The sequence below is a fragment of the Sander lucioperca genome, chromosome 16, assembly GCF_008315115.2.
Source record: "Sander lucioperca isolate FBNREF2018 chromosome 16, SLUC_FBN_1.2, whole genome shotgun sequence".
In the NCBI taxonomy this organism is placed as follows: Eukaryota; Metazoa; Chordata; class Actinopteri; order Perciformes; family Percidae; genus Sander; species Sander lucioperca.
In genome coordinates, this window is record NC_050188.1 from 12,513,054 (window position 1) to 12,534,106 (window position 21,053).

Consider the following 21,053-nt stretch of genomic DNA (forward strand, 5'->3'; position numbering starts at 1 on the left):
CTATTGACACTTTGATACTGAAAAAAACATGAAGATTCTCCGGCAAGTTCTGCAGCAACTATGATTTCTAAGTAGATTTATGGACGTTTATTCTCAATGGACAATCCCAGCAAACCCCAGAAGAGGAAGTAATGTTCACCAATATTACAAAGGGATAAACATAATCTTTCATAGAGTAAAACAGCAAAGAAATAGCCATGCAGAAACCCACATACCTGTAGTTGTAGAGAAACAAAGCTTTCACAGGGTCTTCCTTGTATGAATGCTGTGTTTGTACATGAACAAAGTCACTTAGTAGCGCCATGCTAGCTAGCCAACATGGCCTCCACAGCACACCTCTAGCTTCACAATCTGCCTCAACAAACTCATCTTCAATGACAAAGTAGCACCAACATGTTAAAAGATCAACATATTCACTTCAAACTTGTTAAAAAGTAGCATAGCTGTCACATTGACAGCAAAACCACTAAAGATAGACAGAGTGAAAAGAATGCCTACCTGCAGACCAGAAGCAAAACAGGAAGTAAAGCCAGCAGACGTGTATATGTTCATGTTGCTTTTAAACATAAGACAGTACTTCCTCATTAACACACAATACTTTAATGGGAAAATGTCTAATTTCTACTTCCCACAATGGAAATAATATAACTTATTTAAAGATTGTTACTAAACAATATTTAAATATTAAAAGTATCACCTGTTCCTTTCAAAATAAAGGCAATTAGTACAACTGGAGTCTCCATTAAAACTGCACTGTGTGTATTGTGTCATTTCATTCTTGCAATTAAGAAACTTGAAGGCATTTTGTTTGTTAGTGCGTCTCTAGCACATCACACTGAATGGAAAACCATCCGCAGCCTCACAGGTGTAAAGTAAGTTGCCCAGGATGTAGATCACTATGCAGTTAGCCATAATGGCCGTTCCAGGTGGCTACTTTCTGAGACAAGAGTTTGAAATGATTCATGTAAAAACTATGTTTACATGGAAAACTGTAGGAGGTTCACACTGCGCGCCCCAAATGTCTACAACAGGTGGCGGGTGCAGAGTTTGCACGGCCCATAGAGCCACATATATATATACATATTTATATTTATGTGAAATAACATATACAAAGGAGAGATTGCAGAAGCTACAATAACGTTCTACAACGTTATTGTTGTAGGAAGGAGGAGGAACTACATTCCTCAGCAGGCAAAGACTTCCTGGCCCAGCACTATTTGCAACAGAATACCAATTTTCATCTTACTAATTTTCAACAAACAAACTCATTACATGCAATTTGAATATGTAGCTGCAACATTTATGATCTGCATGTGAACAGTGCTCATTGTGAAACGGGCCCCTGGGCAGTCCTGCTTCACCTGCTGTTCGTACAATGCTTTGAGTGGCAGTTAACATAGAAAATTAATAGGGCTGAAATGTGCTTCATATTCAAGGTCTCAACCCTGAGGCCGATGTATCTCTTATTTGGACTGAGTCCAATTTCATCAACTTTGGAGAGCAGGCAGAGCGGTGACCATCCGGGCACTTTCGCCACTGTAAAAAATACGCCGCTAATAAAGGGAATGCATTGAATCGTTCCGCTCTGCCGCATTCGAAGCTGCCTATGATGACCTGGTAGACCCAGCCCTCTGTTCGGCACATTTTCTGTAACCCAAACGCAGTATGAAAGCAGACCGGAGCCAGCAAGCCAGCCAGCAAGCTAACCAACCGAGGACTTGCTAGCCACCCAACTTGGCTTGCTACTCCTCCATGCCTCCAAGTACTGGCAAGTGCACAGCGGTCACAGAAAAAGAGCTGAATAAAGTTGTCACTCATCTGGTGATAGCAGTGCTTTCCTACGTGGTGACAAGAGTGTGTGGATAAAGCCTTTAAGTCCTTAAATTTGACTCATTTAGCGGCTGGCGCTCTGCCTCCTAACGTTACTACTCCACTGCTCGTTTGGCATTTACTGCAAAACCTCACCTCCGCTACTTGGTGCAAGTCGGTTTACAAGTTTATACGGAAACTTAGTCCATTGCCATGGGGTACGCATAAAATGGCCGCCGCTCTGACCATTTCGCTACGTTAATTTGAATGGGAATGTCCTTTCTATCCATTTCCTTTCTGTGGTTTTAAGTTTGGTTATTTGGGGCAAGATAAAGAAACTTAAGCAAGTACAAAGAAGCTGGAGAGTCAGGAGAATTGCAAAACTTAAAGAACTGTCGGGTAGAGAAACTTTACTGTATTTAAGGAAAGGAACAAGAGAACACTCACCGATAAAGAAGACTACTATCTATGATTTCAGTATGAGTCATTTTCAACAAACACTGAACATCAAGAACCGCGGGGCCTTTGTATTGTATCGTGTTTGTTATGTTTGTCCGTCGGCTGCATCAATCTTCTGCAGACTCTGCAGGAGAAATAAAGGGAGGAAAGACAGAAAGGGGGGAGGAGGAGGAGGAAAAGAGATAGAGGAGGCCCAGAGGATGCTGGAGGAGAATGAGCGAAGAAGGTGAAGAGACGGGAAAAAAAAAGAAATTGGGAGCAAGAGACTGAAGTTACTCACAGAATGAAGATGATGACACCAGAAGCCGATATCAAAAGATTCCCTCTGATGACGGAAGCCAGTTTAATCTCAGCGGGGTCCAGGATAGACGGATGGATAGATGGATGGATGGATGGATGCAGAGTATACGATCCACAAGGAAGAGAGCTGGCGGATAAAAAAGCTCCGGAGAGAAGAGGATTTTTAAAAAGAGGAAGTGTTGGCGGGAGCCTCGGGGTACCTGGGATTGAGGAAATAAAGTCTCCGCTCTGTCCTCTCCAGATTCAATCCCTTGCTGTCTCTCTCCTTTTTTTATTTATTTCTGTTTATCAGTCCCTTTTATCTCACACTTGATATGGAGAGTGTGGAGGCTGCAGGGAAACTTCTAAATAGGACATGCCCACAAATATGGATAGAGTGAAATTGAGGAAAGAGAAGGAAAGAAATGTCCCCCAGATTGAGTTCATCTGTTTGGCGGAAGAGGGTTCGGTTTTTGTTACTAAACAAGAATATGAAAAACATTCAAGGAAGAAAATGAGCTTCTTCCTTTGCCCCTTCTGCATCCGCTGCTTCGACGGGCCTCTCGAAGAAGACGGATTTGGTTTGTGGACGAGATGGCGAAAACACAGGACGGTGGGGGCCGAAACAGACAGGCTGAGATAATGGTGTGTATCGGTGGCACCTGCTGCGTCTCCTCTTCCTCTCCGTGTCTGCTTTTCCACCTGACTGCCAAGATTAAGGCATATAATCAAATTCTCTTAATTGGCCGTGATCATGGCGTCCGGCCAAGAGTCTCTCCCTCTCTCTCTCTCGCTCTCTCTCTCTCTCTTTCTCTCTCTCTTTGTACTTCCCTCCCTTGCTCACCCGCACTGAGCAGGGAATGACAATGTGTCCTGGCCGGTCAAGACTCAGGACTCCTACAGTCTACTCTACGTGCGGACTCACAGCTAGTTGTTATCTTCGCTGTCGGCTGCCGCCCCAATCTCGCCATATCCTCCTTCTGCCCCGCCTGCTGCCCCACCCTCCTATCGATCACCCAGAATGACTGACGGGATCCTTTTTTTTTTTAAGTCCTTCTTCGCTCCTTATGGCGCTTTTTTTTTTCGATCCCTCTCCTCTCTTTTTTCCCCCTCTTCTTCCCCTCTTTGTGTTTATCTAATCGCTGCTGATCTTCCTGTCTCTAATCCCCATCTAGATCTGCTGTTGCTAATTGGTTTCAGGTGTCTCTGGCGGCGGCGGGAAAGAGTGGGGGTGGGTGTGGGGGGGTGTGTGTCGAGGAGTGGAAGATTTCACGCCGCCGTCGCCATTAATTAAAAAGATGATTACTCAGAATACAAAGATTAAAGACGAAAATAGGAAGCGCCAGGGCCGATAATAACATGGTAGCACTTTATAACTCCTCGCTCAGCTTATCGAGTGTGTGTGTGTGTGTGTGTGTGTGTTTTCTTTCGGTTTTATGGTGTGTGTGTGTGTGTGTGTGTGTGTGTGTTCACACATACAGCAGCTCTCAGCTTGTTAAAAATGGCCGCGTTCAGAGAAAAAGTTTCTGGGAGGTTTCTGCAGGTCGTTGCGACTACATGGCAGAATGAGCCGCATGTCACCTCCTGTGAGCTGACATTTTGCAATTGTTGTGTTCTTGTAGAAAGATTTATTATTTTTTTAAAGTCGTCTTTTTCTTATGTTCAGTTTCCTCAAGTTACATTGCCTCCAGTGTGTCAAGGCTTCAGGTTTGTTCCAGTTATTGTTTTCTTTGCATCCCCGCACCCAGACAGGATCCGGGAAAAGAAAGAAAGTCAGACAAATTCCCACGCTCCTCTGTGGCCCGAAAACCAAGTCCATTAAAAACACCCAGAACCCTTTATCTTCTCTTCGGTGCCCTCAGTGCAGCAGCTGGTGACCGCTGAGCCTGTGAACAGATGTGGTTGCCATGGAACCTCCGAGGAAGGTGATTAGGTTGCTGAAGGGTCGGCAGGAGTCTGATGGGCTCACACCTGTGGCATTCTGGGAAATGATGTACGCCCTACTGAGTAGAATCTGACAAGATCTGCAATGACAAGAAAACAAGTTTTTGTTTGCTTAGTTTTCAATCTGATTAACCTTAACAGTATGCTTCTGTGAAAACCTTGTAACTACAACTTTGGAGATGTTGGTGTTTTAACTTCGAAGGTAAAAGTTATGTTTTCCTTTTTTTGTTACAAACTATAATTATGAAAACCTTTTGAAAAAACAGAGAAATGTAGGATTTGTGGACATAATTTGATATGTGATTTTATATGTTTTATACAGCGTTATAAGACAATTTTATTTCTCACAGTTAGCTGATATTTACCCTCATCCTTTATACATATGTGTTTAGAACCTCATCAGTGGCATAGGGTTGGAATATCTAGTTATTATTGTTAAACTCTTAATTCCACTGTCAGTAATACACTTTCAACATCATTTGTCACACATTAATTGTGTGTGTGTGAGTGTTGTTATTTGTCTGTATTCATCACAAGGCACTCTGAATAAAAGCCAACAAGAGATTAAAAAGTGATAAATTACAAAGGCAGAAAAAAGCAGAGAGTTTTGTGATGCAGATAACTCAGTTATTCAGTCGCGATGAACACAAAAACAAAGAGGATTATGGAAATCACAACTTCTGCAAGCCAAAAATATCCACACAACAATGAATAAAATTAAGTCGACAATCAGATGCATGACTGAAGATGATAAAAGCATCTAATTGACAAGAGGAAGAACATGGAGGGAAACAAAACCAACCAAAACAACAAGACGCCGAATCCAAAAGGGAGAGGGATATTCTCAGGGGGAGTGGGAGGAGTAACAAGGTTTTTGTCGAAAAAGAGCAACGTGGGCGAGAGAACACATGTTCGTGATGCAGACTCAGGAAAATAAGTGCAGAAGAAACGAAGAGTGGGAGGACATTTAGTTTTTAACTGTGATCTGGGTGAGCTATAATACAGACTAATGTGGGTTGTAGATGGAGGTTACGTCTACCTTAAAAATCACTCTGCTGATTCAGCGATGTGACGACCCACTAGTGACTCAGTCCAAGTCCATCAACCCCCGGAGGCACTAATGTCTCTGTGCCATTTTAAACATACTGTGGACTATAAAGGGTTGTAGAGGATAAACTTAGTTCTCAAAATGCAATTTTTTGCTTCTGTCTGAAGGTAAAGTTTTAATGTAGATATCTAAAAACCTGTTGCTTTTCAATGAAACGTTTTTGTTCATCTTCAACTAACCAAAACCAGCTCACTGAGCTGTGCTTTTATTTCTAATTTAAATAAATAAACATTAAAGACAAATCCATAAGACTATATATCCATAAGGGTCATTTTCATTTTCTCAGCATGTTCCATCTATATATATATATATATATATATATATATATTAACAACATGGCTTTCTTTAGTAACAACACTATGTTTGGGACGTCATTCTCAAAGAGATGTTTTGCTGATTTAAAGCCAGCTCTGTGTCATCGTTGTGTGAGGATTATGTTTTAGATAAACAATGTTTGGCTTTCCTCCATGGCCACAGTGCATGGAGCTCCCAGCAGAGGTCTACGGAGATGCACCGGATGACGGGAAACGCGCCACACAGGTACGGCGAGATCTGCACAATGACACGGAACCTACATGCACTGGCGCCACAGAGGGAAGCCAAACACAAAGATGACACAGAGCTAGTTTGAAATCGACAAAGTATCCCTTTAAGTATAGTACATGCTAAAGCAATTATACATTTTTAATAATCACACTCTTAGTGCAATAAATAAAGATCACTTGTTTTCCAAATAAAGGCTTGACAGAGGTGCTGGAGCTCAATGTTAAAAAATAGGAAAAGCATTTGCACATATGATTACTGCAATATTCATTTATTCAAGTTTCTGGTTGGAAACAGGCCACCTTTCGTGCATGCATATCGTGCACATAGACCTTCTACTTCATGAGTTTTAGAGAAAGAGTCCTATTTTAATTCATGAAAGGACACAAATCACTCAGAACATTAGCGTGAAACTCTTCTGGATTATCTAGTGCAAGAGACAGAAACCTGTGGTGTAGCAACATAAAACCATCTGATGTCCTGTTTTTATTATATCTCAGCTTTAAGGATAGATGGCATCAAATGGCATTACATAAATTAAATGAATGCTCTCAGTACAGTAACTGCACAGAAATCATGAATAAAAAAAATATATTTTATGTATACAAGAGAATAAGTGAGAATGTGTTTTGTGTGTTGAGAGACAAGGAGAGAACCTGCAGTAATAATAATAACGGTGCAATTTCCGCAAATGCTTCGAAAAACATTCAGTCGTCACACTGTTTGAAATGATTGTGATTACAGCTGTTTAATACCAGAGCACAAGCTTGGCTCTGAAGTGTAACCTGCACTAGATTTATCATTACAAAAACTGTTTTACCAAAAGGAACCGAATGATTCTGTCTGCTGCTACAAACACTTTTAAATATGTATTACAGTGATCTGACTCACACAGGCAGCTCAGTGCAGAGAAGAAAATATGCTGTTTTATTGCTGCAGAGTAACTTATTGCATAATATCACCTGTAGCGTGTGCTGTGCTGTACTGTACTGTAATGTATGAGAGCTACAGGAAATAACTGGAAATGTCAAGCTGAGTGTTGTTTTTCAGGACGTAGCCTGCAGGCACACTTCCATTTTAAAATGAAAGAACATTCCTCAAACATTTCTATTTTTTTGTAACTGGAATTGAATGGAGTGGGGCTAAGAAGCTCTGGAGATATAATGTGACATTGAACCACTCAACCAAAGACTTGTAATGATGACTTTATAGTGACGGTGTTAATGTTTGTGTTCGAAAACACTTGTACTTGCATACAGGGCCACGAACAGATCAGGCCTAGCTTACATCCAGGACATGGTCAAACCCTATACCCCAGCCCTGCCCACTCCGCTCTGCATCAGCCAACCTGCTTGCTGCCCCCTCACAGCGAGGGAGAACTAATCACTCAACGAAATCCCGTCTCTTTGCTGTCCTGGCTCCTAAATGGTGGAATGAGCTCCCCATTGACATCAGGATGGCTGAAAGCCTACGCATCTTCTGCCGAAGGCTAAAAGCATGAAGGATAAAAGCACATTCCGACTCCACTTTGATTAATAAAACAAATTTTAAAAGAAGAAACTTACAGTTGCACTTTCATTTGGCTCTTTGTAGTTTGGCTTACTTAAATCTAATGTACTTGCACTTACTTCTTGTCGTCTTGAGTTTGTACCTTCAATGTTGAAAGCGCTTAATTGGAAGTCCAAAGTTTAGACATTATGGATAATAAATAAAATCCTTAAGAAGAAAATGAAGGCGATTTTCACTTCCCAAGTCACACTGTTGAGCTCTATTAGCATTCTTCATCTGAGAACCATGGATGTCTGTACAGAATTGTAAGAGTTTGGATCAAAGTGGTGGACCGCCTGCTTCAAGTCAAAAGGGTTTTTATTTGTTTCTGTTCGATTTTTAAAGCTGCAGCTGCTGCTGCATTATGTTTATGTGATATAACATGCCGGCTGCCAAACGTAACAAGCAGCTCTCTGCAGTGTTTCAGCCCAAGGTCATCCATCAACAACGTCTAGGGTACTGTAACACTTTTCACAATCACTGCTCCTGTTTGGTTCCACATGAAGAGAGCTACAGACAGCAGGTAACTTTTAACACACTTCACATTTAATGACATTGTGGGGACTGGCACCTGTAATCACAGTGGGGACATTGTGGGGACTTAAATTGCATCTGAGGACAAAAATGTACCCACAATACAAAGTGTCCTCACAAGTAACAAAAACTGGTTTTGTGTGTGTGTGTGTGTGTGTCAAGATATTTCAGGTAACACCACACCCAGGTATTCTGGCAGATATTCGGCCTGATTCTAAGATTAATTAGGGGCGACCAATTTGGGGTTAAAGGGATAATTCAGATCTTTTGAAGCGTGGTTGTATGAGCTACTTCTCCATAGTCAGTGTGTTAGCTACAGTAGATGGCGATCAGCACGCCACCAGTTTGGAGAGGCAGGCAGGAGTACCGACACGGAAGCTAAGCAATGTCCTGCTGTGGACGGGTGCAGCAGCTAAACGTATTTTAGACACATAAAAACATCTATATCAATTTAAGTGGACACTACAGTATATTTAGAGTATTTTCACGGCTTTACCTTGCTGTCAGACAGCCCTTTACGTTAGGGAACTAAAGGTTGCTATCTAAAAAATCCGAACTATCCTTTTACTGTGTACGGTGTGTAGTCAGCAATAAGACACTAACTCAGGTAGGTCATCTTCAACAGGACAACAAGGGAAGCACAAGCTGAGTTACAACCGGATTTTGCTATTCCAGCTTTTTTGTGGTATGTTTGCCTTGTTTTGCTCGTTTTGTGCACTAATTGAGCCAATTAGAATTTACATTTGTTAACAATTTGTTTGTATATCTGTTCAATCAATTTCAATCAATCTATCAAGCTTCTAATCCCCTTTGCGCCTCAGCAACTGGAGTCCCTCTGCAGCCCAGCAGGGCTTTAGAATGATCACTTTTAAAGCCACTGCTGCTGACCTGTGCTGTGTGCAGATTAATGCATGGAGTGAATAACTAATGCAGTTGCAGGATTGCGTGGTCTGACTCTTCAGGGCTACTTGAGCCAGAGGGGCTCAAATAGCTTTTAAGAGTCTACTTCATTCTTAGAGAGTCACAGGTTTGCAGGGTGACTGACTTTGAGAGCTGAAGCACTTTGGTCTAAATGTTCGTTTTATTTAAAACACTCATATGTAGATGTGTTGTGACACATTATAAGAGTAGCAGCAGTGAAAGGTGGATCATACATTTTCTAACATATTCTTAAAATCTCACAGTTATACAGTTTTAAAAGCACGTCGTTCTAAATGTTATTGTATTTAAAGCACCGGCGTGTGGGAGTGTTGTGACATACAGAATGCATTACACTATAATTGATTTGTGAATGTTGCGCCTCTCAGTTTAATACATGCAGTCCCTGCAGTTAGAAAATATCACATGCTATGTTTAGGTATTTGCTGAGTACATTGTTTTATATTTTCTGTGCTGTAACTTTTAACCTTGTTTTTAAACTTCTGTGTAGGATTTTTTTATTATCCTGGCAGTCATCGCTTAAAGGTGCAATGTGTAAGGTATGACCAGATTTTTTAGTTTAGAACAAAAAAAAAATGAACTTACATTATCAACAGAGTGTGAAGAAGTTAGTTATGTTATATCAACGAGCTCTACGTATTGTGTTGCAGCGATATCTACTGAAATGAGCATGCTTACCAGCTAACTCCTGTCTTGTAATACCAGTGGTGTAGTCTACTTTTTTGTAGTGGGTTTACTGTGATCCCCCCCCCCCTCTCCCCCAAAGCTTCATACCTGCTTACACCCTATATATATATATATATATATATATATATATATATATATATATATATATGTTTTGTACCGTTACCATGTACAGTATAACATCAGCCTCATCTGGCTCATTTTCTGTAGTTTCTGTGACGTTAACATCTGCTGCAGTGTCCCTCGAAGCGGCAGTAGCTTCAGGGGCAGGCTTACGAAGACACTGAAGCAGTGTAGTTTAAATTTGTCTTTCGTTCTCCTTTAGTGATTAACATTAGTTAATTTCATATTTGGGGGGGTGGCGGCCTCTAGCTCACCCAGTAAGAGCGTTCGCCCACTGTTGGCTGAGTCCTGCACCGGCACGGGTTTCAATCCGACCTGCTGCCCTTTGCTGCGTGTCATCCCCCATCTCTCTCCCCCTTTCATGTCTATCCACTGTCACTTCATAATAAAGGGAAAAGCCCCAAAAAATAATATTTAAAAAAAAAGATTTCATATTTGGGGCAGACAATGCCCACCAAGCAACTGTGTTTTTGTTCCTAAGTGACTTATAACACAGACAGGGTGAATTTATGAACGAAAGTGTGAAGGTTCTGTCACAAAACAATCGTTGTTACGTAGCGTTATCGTTGAGTTTTTTTAAGTGGGTATACGGAAACCCTTGACCTTTCTTAGTGGGTGTACATGGATCTGCATATCACGTAGACTACACCACTGTGTAATACCGCTTGTGCGTTGAGAGGCGGTAGTGACACACTTCAGCGTCCAGTCTGCCAATATGAGAGGATGAAGAATCAGCTACACCATTAGCAGTACAACAGTTAGCAGCTTTACACCTAAATCAAACATGCCCTACACTAAGAATTGTGTTTAAGAGACTGTTGCAATGGATTGGCCCCCGGACAACTCCGGCAGAGATTACTTGTTCAGCGGAGGTGCCTCCTTGAAGCGTTACACTATTTACTTTTTTCTTGTGATTGTCCTTTGTTATTGATATCACTTGGTTGTTATTGTTTGTTTGTGCTAGTCTATTGAATATGCCTTTTTGATTGTGAATAAAAAAAATTTTAAAAATCAAACTCTATCCTAAAAGAGATCACTCCTTGCCGCGCGATACCACACGGAGTCGGCAGATAGACGATGCGTCCTGCTAGCTCCACAGCTAAGTCTGTGATGTTTTCTTGCTGCCAGGTCTCCATTATCACCATAACACAGCTATCTGTGTGGTGGTTGGTAAGCAGCAGTCTTCTGTTGCCCAGCTTGTTGACGAGAAAGCGGGCAAAGACGCTGCAGGTTTACGCTGGAACACTCTTAGCCTAGCCTGGATCCCCAACCTGTTCTCATTCCGAACTGGTAAAATAAGGACGTTTGGACAGTGTCTGATGCAACAAAAAAGGCGTTTTTCAGCGTGTTTGTGTAACGCGCCGGGGAGAGCAGCAGTAGTTTAGGATTTAGCGAGTAGTATGTAAGGGCTTGTCACGCTTGCTATAGTCGCTTTTTTCTTTCCTCCCGCGTGTAACGGAACCGTACGCCCACCCACGATCCTTTCCTAAACCCAACCGTCCCGTTCTTCCCGCGTGTAACGGAACTATAAGCCCACCCACGACCTTTTCCTTAACATAACTGCGTCAAAAGGGACGGCAATAGTCCTGATCAAGCGCGTTTGCTTATAGCGCTAAAGGGACGGCAATAGTCCCGACCAAGCACGTTTACTTAAAGCGCTAAAGGAGACTTTTAGCGTCAATAAGAACGACAAAGGCACCTGACCAAGCGTCCATATTTTACGAGTTGAGTGTGAGAACGTGTTGGGATCCCGGCTCGCATCGCCGCCTGAGCCTCCTCTCTGCCAGCTGCTGGTCATTGAGACTACACATTGCACCTCTTATTTACAGGGACGATGCCAGAATAATTGATTTTAATGTGGTAATAAACATGATGCCAGACAACATTCATCACGAAAAAGAGGAAATTAAGTAATTAGGCTGATAACATAACTTTTGGTTTGTTGTCTTTCCATCAGTTTTTAATACCTGCTAATCCTTTATACATTCCCTACATGCAAATGTTTTTTGTCTGAATTACAAATATATTTACAAGAGAGAATGAGTTTGAGCAAATTCACATTGGCAAACATTAATTCATATTGGCAAACATTAAGCTAATGTTAAACTTTTCTGTTCCGTCTGTCCCGCTCTTCTCGGTTCATCTGAGACATTAACAATCTAAAAAATTCACTCTGAAATTTAATGTCCTGACCAAATGACATCCCCTGTGAGTGCCATTAGTAACTCACAGTTAGTGAGCCGGAGTCACATTTAGTATTATTCTAATTGTGTCCCTCTTTTGCAGAGCTCACACAGACATTTTAGGATCTGCTATCCGGGGAACAGGTTCATGCTCCAAACTGTTCGAGCTCTTTGGTTTGTGGTCTTTCCTCTATATTGCAGGATCATGCTACTCGAAGCAACACAAGATTCAACATTTCTCGGCACTATCTGGCACCATGTATACTTACATACTGTGATATGTGACCGATTCATTTTAATCACAACTAATGAACTGCAGGGCCTTACATTTTTTTTTCCCACCTATTCTTCTGCGTGTGACTTCAGGATGTGCCAGCTGTGTTTAAAAATGATTTTCTTCCATTTAAGGAAAAAAAAAAAACGATTTAACTACAGACTCTTTGTACATCTTTTGTTCTTGTGTGATTTCATTTTCTCCCTCTAGTTTCACTGAGAGGTGACAGCCTCCAATTAAAAAACACTATTTTATCTCCCTCCGCGCCCGCCTATCATCGCATCACATGTTCACTTCGTAAAAAAGGCTGCCCACGTACGCTTTAATTACGACATAAAAGATCAAGGCCTGACATCCTTCTCTCCACCTGACATAAACTATGACGGATCATTCTCGTCCGTCAACAGCAGCTTTATCCGAATGGCTTTTCAAACGGCAGTGATCGAGTTTCTAACTGATGTCATCTGGCGCAAGACGTGATGAATGCTCCTTCCTGTACAAGCCGAGCAAAGGACAGACAAAGAGGTGAGAGGTGATATATGGCTGTTGGCATCATGTAGGTTAATAAACCGAAGTCACGCAGAGACAAAAGGGGACGCAGGACAGAGATCCGAGCTCCTGATATCATCTGACGCCATCTGGGGAGAATTTACAGCTCCATCAGTCAACGGCACGTTCACACATTTCCTTTAAAATTGGTTTTCACTGTGTTTTATCACCTCCTCGTTCCGTTACCTTGCTTTGTGTTACAGGATCCTTTCTCGAGGACACACTCCTTATCATTCTCCACGTCTCTTACCCTCCCTCTCTCAGTCGCTCTCTATTGGTCTCTTACTCTCTGACTTTGTGTCTCCTTTGCTCAGGTCATCACAACATCTTCATACAAGAGAAAACAAAAGAGCTCGCTTTGATATGGATGTTTTTCTAAGGTAAACATGCTATTGCTGTTCTTTTTTTCTAACTGCTGCCTGACTGCTTTGAGTACTACGTTAGTTCTTTTGCTCCATCCAGACTTATCTTATGAAGTGGCGTATGTATAACACAGCAATTCGTATACCATTATTGGCATGTTATCAAGATGCATACTCTTTTTTTAGTGTGTTTATAACTTACATTACCTTGCGATTGCATGTGAATTTACGCCGTAGCGAGTAGTATGAAAGGGCAAAAATCCGTGTAGGGAGGTTGGTCGGGATGGCAGATGGGTAAAACACCGGACTTTCACCCAGGTGACCGGGGATCGCGTCCCACGTGTCACGTTTTCTTAACTCAACCGTCACTTTCTTCTTTGCCAACCCCGTTCTTCTTTTCCTAAACCCAACCCGCGTGTCACGTTTCCTAAACTCAACCGTTGCTTTCTTCTTTTACTAAATCTAACCCCGTTGTTCTTTTCCTAAACCCAACCGGTTCTTCTTTTCCTAAACCCAACCCGCGAGACGTTTCCTAAACTCAACCATCGCTTCCTTCTCGCGATAAAACGCCAAGTGGCGTGTATGTTTACATCCGCTCAATACAACGTAGACATACACGCGGATCTGTATACAGTGTAGACATACATGTGGATAGCTCAAAATGCGTACAGATAACACGCCACTTGGCTTAAGAAAGTGGGCGTGTATGTTTACGCGAAGTCATGATATCACGTACAAATCACAGAAGTCCACAATCTCTTCCATGATATCCCACCCACATCCTTCATCAATATTCTCCAAAGGATCACGTAGGTTTTCAAAAGGTGTGAGTGTTTTGATGTGCGTCGTGCGGCGTCAGTGGATTTTCTTCAAAGTGTGCGCAAAGGAAAGTGTTGACACCAAAAATGTGGACAAACAATCCGAGGGAAATTAACTGGAAAGTATGAAGTCAATGTGAAACAGGACAGAGCACACTGCATTGTTTAGTCGTTGTCTCTGATCTTAGCAGGACGTGGACATCATTCAATCATTAGATTTTCTGTAAGAGAGTTACATGAGAGTTACAGAAGAGAATTGATCACTTTAATCGTTTACCTTGATCCACATGAATGTGAATAATCGATCATCTCCTATCTGAGCTTATCACTACTCTACTACACTCCTGAGGTGAAAGAAACAAACATACCGCCGCTGTTTCTGTGTTATAGATTCCTGCCGGTGGAGTCATGGTGCATTTGGGTGTGAAAAGGTATTGTAGATGTGTGTGTGTGTGTGTGTGTGTGTGTGTGTGTGTGTGTGTGTGTGTATGTAGGATGCAGCAAAACATTCCCCGTTGGAACAATATAAAACACACTGAACATTTACATTTTCTTTTTTGCACTGCCTGCAGTCTGACACTGAATAAACACATTCAATATTACAACTGTGCACCTACAGATGTGTAGGTGGACACACACACACACACACACACACACACATACACACACACACTTATGCAATCAAACAGCCTGTGTAGGCAATACTGCACACATATGATCATGAGCCAAACAGAGTACAAATGCACCAAACATAAACACACGTGTTTACGTTAAAGCAGGAATTAAACTCACACACACCTGCAGCCTCTCGTCGCTGCTGACACTCGTGCAAAACCTACGGCGACTCCCATCAACCGCCGATGTCGCCAGCAGTGACAACAGCAGGCTAACACTGGAATAAAGTGTGCATGCATTAAACACCGGCTCCAGCCACAGTCTGATTATCTTTCCACCCACCACTCTCACACCTGATCGCTCTGATCCTCACAATATCACGCTCCGTCTCATCACTGGAACACGGAAAGGACACGCTGCTCTGCACCGGACACACAGCAGAAATGCCGTCAGAATTACACTTGAAAAAGCTATCAAAGGTCGGAACAATGGTGGTTTTAAGTCTTGGCTGAACACACTCGTCATTGAGTGGTGTTTAAATTCTGAGTGTGAGCAGATAACAAGTTTATTTTCCACCGCCATCCCTGAGAAGCCATTCAGCTCAGTGTGTCAACCCTGCAAAGTAAGTGGAGGCCTGCTGTCTAAAAACTGAATCAGCCCGCTCCACGATGTGGTTAAGAAACTGTTTGTGAAAGAGCGCTGTCGACAGCACTTAAGTACACATAATACACATAATCACAGCAAAGAATGTCCTCAGGGGGGGGCCCACTCCAGCTTTTTTTAAAATCACTTAAAGACGTGTGGTGGATACACACTCATCTATGTAAAGAAGGAGTAGTAGAGAAAATAAACTCTGGCTGTTGTTACTGAAATTCATCAACTTCATTGCCGCAACACTTCCATTTGATTCAGTTTATTTAACAATTCTTTTTAACTAAATCACTTATGCAAAAGCAGATTTTAAGTGTCAACATGTCAATCGATACAGGTAGACCTGCAGTTTGGCTTTGGAAAGTTTGTAGCTTGCTCCTTAGCAGAGGCTGGCAGGTGATGTTGGCCTGGGTTTACAGCCATTACAGTGGATTATAATGGGGCCTAGTTTAGGACAAAACAATAGAGAGAAAAGAAAATCAAAATGTCCATTAAAAGTTCTCAGATTTCTCCTGCAGCATACTCCACTTCTCTAATAATAACTTCATAATAATAATAATAACTTCTATTTATATAGCTCCTTTCATGAAACCCAAGGACACTTTACAGAATTACAGTGGCTAAGCTAAGGGAGGTTGTAGGCTGTGGTGAACAGATGGTGTTTCAGGAGTTTTTTTTTAAATGTCCAGGGATGTAGCATTTAGGCTATCTGCAGGGAGGGTGTTGTAGAGGGATGGATCTATACAGTAATGGGGGGATATGTCGTGTAGTCAATAGTCATGGATCCATTCCCCTTTAAAAAATGTATAGATTGCCTACTCGTTACGCCCCTTGTTTAGCCAAATCATTCTCAGTCCCAACTCGTAAAACATGGACGTTTAGTCAGTGTCTCTCAGCGTAGCAGCTCCGCGGTGCATGAAGTTGATGTAGAATGAAGAGCGACAACGGTAGCGAGTAGTATGAAAGTCCGAAATTCCGTGTAGGGAGGTTGGTCGGGCTGGTGCATGGGTCAAACAACACAGGACTTTTACCCCGGAGACCGGGGTTCGTGTCCCGTTCTTGTCCCGCGTGTCACCGAAACGTTCATTTTATGACCCCACCCAAAATATTTTCCTAAACCCAACTGTCCTGTTCTACTTCTCCTAAACCCAACTGTCCCGTTCTACTTCTCCTAAACCCAACAGTCCCGTTCTTCTTTTCTAAACCCAACTGTCCCGTTCTTCTTTTCCTAAACCCAACTGTCCCCCTTTTATAAGCCCACCCACGACCTTTTCCTTAAAAGTGACGTCAATAGCCCCGACCCAGCACGTTTTACTTTTAATGTCAATAAGAACGCCAAAGGCACCTGACCAAGCATCTGTATTTTACATGATGGGAGTGAGAATGTGTTGGTTTAGGAGGATAGAAGCGCACAATGAAAAGAAGGGAACTCAGAAAATGGCAGCTCTCCTCCACAATTTCAGTACGTGGATAATTCTCTTTACAAAATGTACACGGACACGTCCACCTAACCAACAAGCTAGGGCACTCGGCCGAACGAGATGTCACAGCTCTAACACACAAAGCAGCTACAGAAGGTTTCGGAGGGCGAGGACAGAACCAGACATTTAAAAAGGCCGGATGTTGGGAACGGACCAGGAAAACAGACACAGGTGAGAGATTATTGCCAGGGTGGTAACGGTGATCGGTTTTATAAGGTATCATAACTACGTTTGCTTACGTTGGTTATGAATATCAAAATGAACAGAAGTGTCAGTCAGCCGCTGGCGAAGCCTTCATCACTGGCTTCTAAATAAAAACAAATGTCAACACTAATAGAATCAAATTAGCTTGTTTGTATCTTAACTTGTTTAACAGTCGCTTTAAGTACGCAACACCACGAAAGAACCAAAGTTAGGCTATTTATCTGGTGTAGTCCATATCAACGAAGTTCCAGAGGTTCCGCAGGATATCCCTTATTTTCGGCCGGATGTCCGTCACCTTCCTCTTTCTTTGTGTTGGCGTTCTAAATTCCGGTGGATTTCTGAGGACTATGGTTAACTGCTCCTCAGATCTATGCAGGGTAAATCCAGACAGCTAGCTAGACTATCTGTCCAATCTGAGTTTTCTCTCGCACGACTAAAACTACATTTGAACGTACACATGTTCCACCAAAACAAGTTCCCTTCCCGAGGCTATTTTGCAGCGGCACTGTCATTGTGTCCGGCGCTTAGCACCGCCCAAGACAATTGTGATTGTGTTTAAAGAAATGCCAATAAACCAGAGCACGTTTTTCTCCCATCCCTGAATGTTGTGTGGACTAGCCAGACCTTCCTCCGCAGAGCTGCGGAGGAAGGTCTGGCAATGCGAGAATATAGCTGGTGTGACTACAACGGCTCGCATTGAGGGTTAAAGTAACAGGTTCTTGTTCTTCCTGTTCTATTGCGTTTTTGTCAGCTGTCTACTAAAAATGAAGGGCTTTCCATCTGATTTGAGCCAAGAACCGTTACAACTTTGCTTCGGAGGTTTGACGACATTCAATTAGGGCTGCACAATAAGACGGAAAATATATCTCATTGCAGTTATTTTGACTGATGCTGCGATTGCGATATGATTCACAATATTTTTGTATCATTCTCACTTACATAGAAAAATATTAAAATAAAAAAAAAATGTAAATGATTTAAAGTGTGATTTTTGCGAGGATCTGTACCAAACAAAGAATTTTTCTTTAGTCTGTAAGATAGGATTTGTAGGCCGGGATGTCTCTGCAGCACCATAATACTCAATCCCAATGGTTTGACACATATTTTTCCTTTAAAGGGGCACTATGCAGTTTTGGCCATTTCTTCGCTGTTTTCTCGCTTTTTTGGTCGCAGGTTTCTCTATAGAGCTCCCCCTACAGCTTCGGAATAGATATTTGGCAGCTCTTATGTTTACTCGTGTCTGACTCCTCGCTCAGTCAGTCTGCCCTTTCCTCTTTCTCTGTTCTTCTTTTTTGCAGGCTCAGCCATGACGATAGTGTGAAAAACTCCATCGCTACCTTGTTAGCCGGTACCTGAATGGGAGTATATGTGCAGTGCCGTGAAGCAATTCGTTACATCGCGAGACCTGATATCACGCGATACTTCCTGGTGCTGAGTCCGGCGGCTCGTCGGCCGAAAGTTGCAAGAGTGGTTTTTCCGCCCACAGGCGCTAGGAGGGAGCGAGACGACCACCATTCAACCGGAAAAAAGTCATAAAACCATTCCAATGACTCCAAAGCTATTCAGTTAAGGTAAATTAAGCTAAAAACTTTAACAAATATTGCGCACCACCCTGCGATTTGAATATTGCACTAGTCCATATTGCGATGTCGAGAAAATTGAGATTAATTGCGCAGCCCTACGTTGAGTGTATTAATCTACACATTCACAAAAAAGCTGACTGTACTGTAACATTTTCTGTCTCACTCTGCATTTAGCATTTTAAGCCCCTAACCGTTCCCTGATATTGAACACATACAACATCAAAATCTGTCAAGTTTCAGCGGGTATACAGTACAGTAGGCCACAGGTTGAACACTGAGATTAGGCCTTCAGTCTTCAGTGGTTTTGATTCTGCAACACACGGCTCATTCATCTGGACTCTACGAAGGCAGAAGGGAGGCTGATAAGAAAAAAAGATCCGTTAACAATCAAGCTGCTGCTTCCAACTCAACCAAACAATTAATAAACATTTCGGCTGCAAATTGGACCACATGGGACGTTTTAGGATGTGAGCACTTTTCAACTGATGAATAATTTATCATGTGAATGAATCAACTTCCCGCCTGGTTTCTGTGTGTGTGTGTGTGTGTGTGTGTGTGTGTGTGTGTGTGTGTGTGACAGCAGCGGTCAGGTTCACGATGTACACTGACGCTCAGCTGTTAACACCAAGCTAACTGTAGCATGACTGGCGTTTATCAGGCCGATGCAAACAGGCTGCCGGGGGCTGAAGGAGTTGAAGTTGAGGATGACGGGTATGTTTGATGTCGATGGGGGTGTGTGTCGGAGGCGGTGATGAGGCAACGGAGTGATGGATGAAGAGAGGGATGGACAGATTATCGGGGGTTCGACCCCAGATTTATGATTTCATGTCAAGCCTGACGCCTCTCAGCTTCAGGCGCCGTCTTCAGGTTCCAGGTTACAACGCACAAATGTATGGGTCGATGACTGTGTGTGTGTGTGTGTGTGTGTGTGTGTGTGTGTGTGTGTGTGTGTGTGCATTTCCTTTGCGTGCTTTGCTTGGCTGCTTGGCTGATGGTGCAAATGAGTGATGGTTGCCGGAAAAGAAGGGCGAAGGAGGAATCAGAAGATGGGAAACGTGAAGAGAGGAAAAACAGAGGAGAAGCAGTGGGAAGGTGAGTGATGGAAAAAGAGGGCACGAAATGTCTGATGGATGGCAAGATGATGGTAGGAGGAAAAGAGGGAAGCGTGGGGGGTGGGGGGGGGGGGTCTGACTGATGAACATGAACGAATAACGAGCACGGAAACACAGAGAGGGAGATGAAGAAGCAATGAAATGAGGTGAAAGGAGAAGAAACAACAGAAATAAAGAAGGGGTAAAAAGCAGCAGAGCAGAGCAGGAAAAGAGCACCCCCCCCTCCCCCTTCTCTGTATTCCACATACACACTCAATCACACACACACACACACACACACACACACACACATGCACACGCACGCGCACACACACTATCACAAACACACTCACCCATATGCTTCTGCTCTCCGTGGGCGAGCCAGCGAACGGCAGCAGTAGCCCCGGCAGAGTTACGGCAGAGCCGGCTGAAGGCTGGAGAAGAGAGAAAGAGAGTGAGAGAGAGAGAGAGAGAGAGAGAGAGAGAGAGAAAGAGAGAGCAGTAGCGGTAGTCCCTCGACCAAGCGGTGAGTGAGTGAGCCAGAGAGCAAGACGTCTGCACCGGAGGAGAGAGAGAGGAGGGGAGGGGAAAAAAGGAGGTGCAAGAGACACACACAAAAAAATCAAAACACCAGCAAGCAACTCCTCGTGACCAAAAATCCCATGTTTACTCCAAATCCACCTGAGAGATGAATCTTCAGCTGTTGGTTAAACAGACACACACACACACACACACACACACACACACACACACACACACACACACACACTGTGCTCGTGCACACTCCCTCGCCGAGCGCTGTCGCAATGACACCGTCGGCTGTGAGGCTCCTCGGGCCACCGGTGCAAGAGGAGAAACGAACACACGGACCTTCAACACCTCCTTCTCTTCCTCCTCGTTTCTGCTTTTTCTTTATTCTTTTTTTTTTTTACCTCCTGCTGCTGCTGCTGCTGCTGCTGCTGTTGTTTGTCCTCTATTTATCCAACCGGCCAGTGACACAAAAAGAGAAAGAGAGACTAAGATAGAGGAAGAAATGCTTCTCTTTTTATTCCTGTTTTGTTATCCTCCTCTGTGCCGGGAAGTCTCTCCTCTCTCGGTGTCCTTCAGTGTCGGACTGGCGGCTGCTCCACAGCGCAGAGAGACTGGACTGCATTCATCTCTCTCTCTCTCTCTCTCTCTCTCTCTCTCTCTCCAACCCCCCCTCCTGCCTCTCCTCCTGCTGAATGTATCTCCTCCATGCCTCCTGAGCCCCCTCCTTCAAATCAATCCCTC

At 43.0% G+C, this 21,053-nt stretch overlaps 1 protein-coding gene and 1 long non-coding RNA gene across 7 annotated transcripts in view; one reads left to right on the forward strand and one right to left on the reverse strand.

Moving 5' to 3' along the window:
- LOC118493317 overlaps positions 1–1,404 on the forward strand; it is a 14,162-nt gene extending 12,758 nt beyond the window's left edge. Inside the window, exon 4 of the long non-coding RNA XR_004895309.1 lies at positions 1,392–1,404. This is a non-coding gene — a long non-coding RNA (uncharacterized LOC118493317). The remainder of the gene's footprint in view (positions 1–1,391) is intronic.
- The window catches only part of LOC116051688 (glutamate receptor ionotropic, kainate 5-like), a 271,292-nt gene extending 251,028 nt beyond the window's left edge, over positions 1–20,264 (reverse strand). For all 6 annotated transcript variants that reach the window (XM_031302238.2, XM_031302240.2, XM_031302237.2 and 3 more), the window contains exons 1-2: positions 20,135–20,264; positions 2,549–4,571 (exon numbers count right to left, since the gene is read on the reverse strand). The gene's annotated coding sequence lies outside the window, so the exon portion shown is untranslated. The remainder of the gene's footprint in view (positions 1–2,548; positions 4,572–20,134) is intronic.
- Between the last annotated feature and the right edge of the window lie 789 nt (positions 20,265–21,053).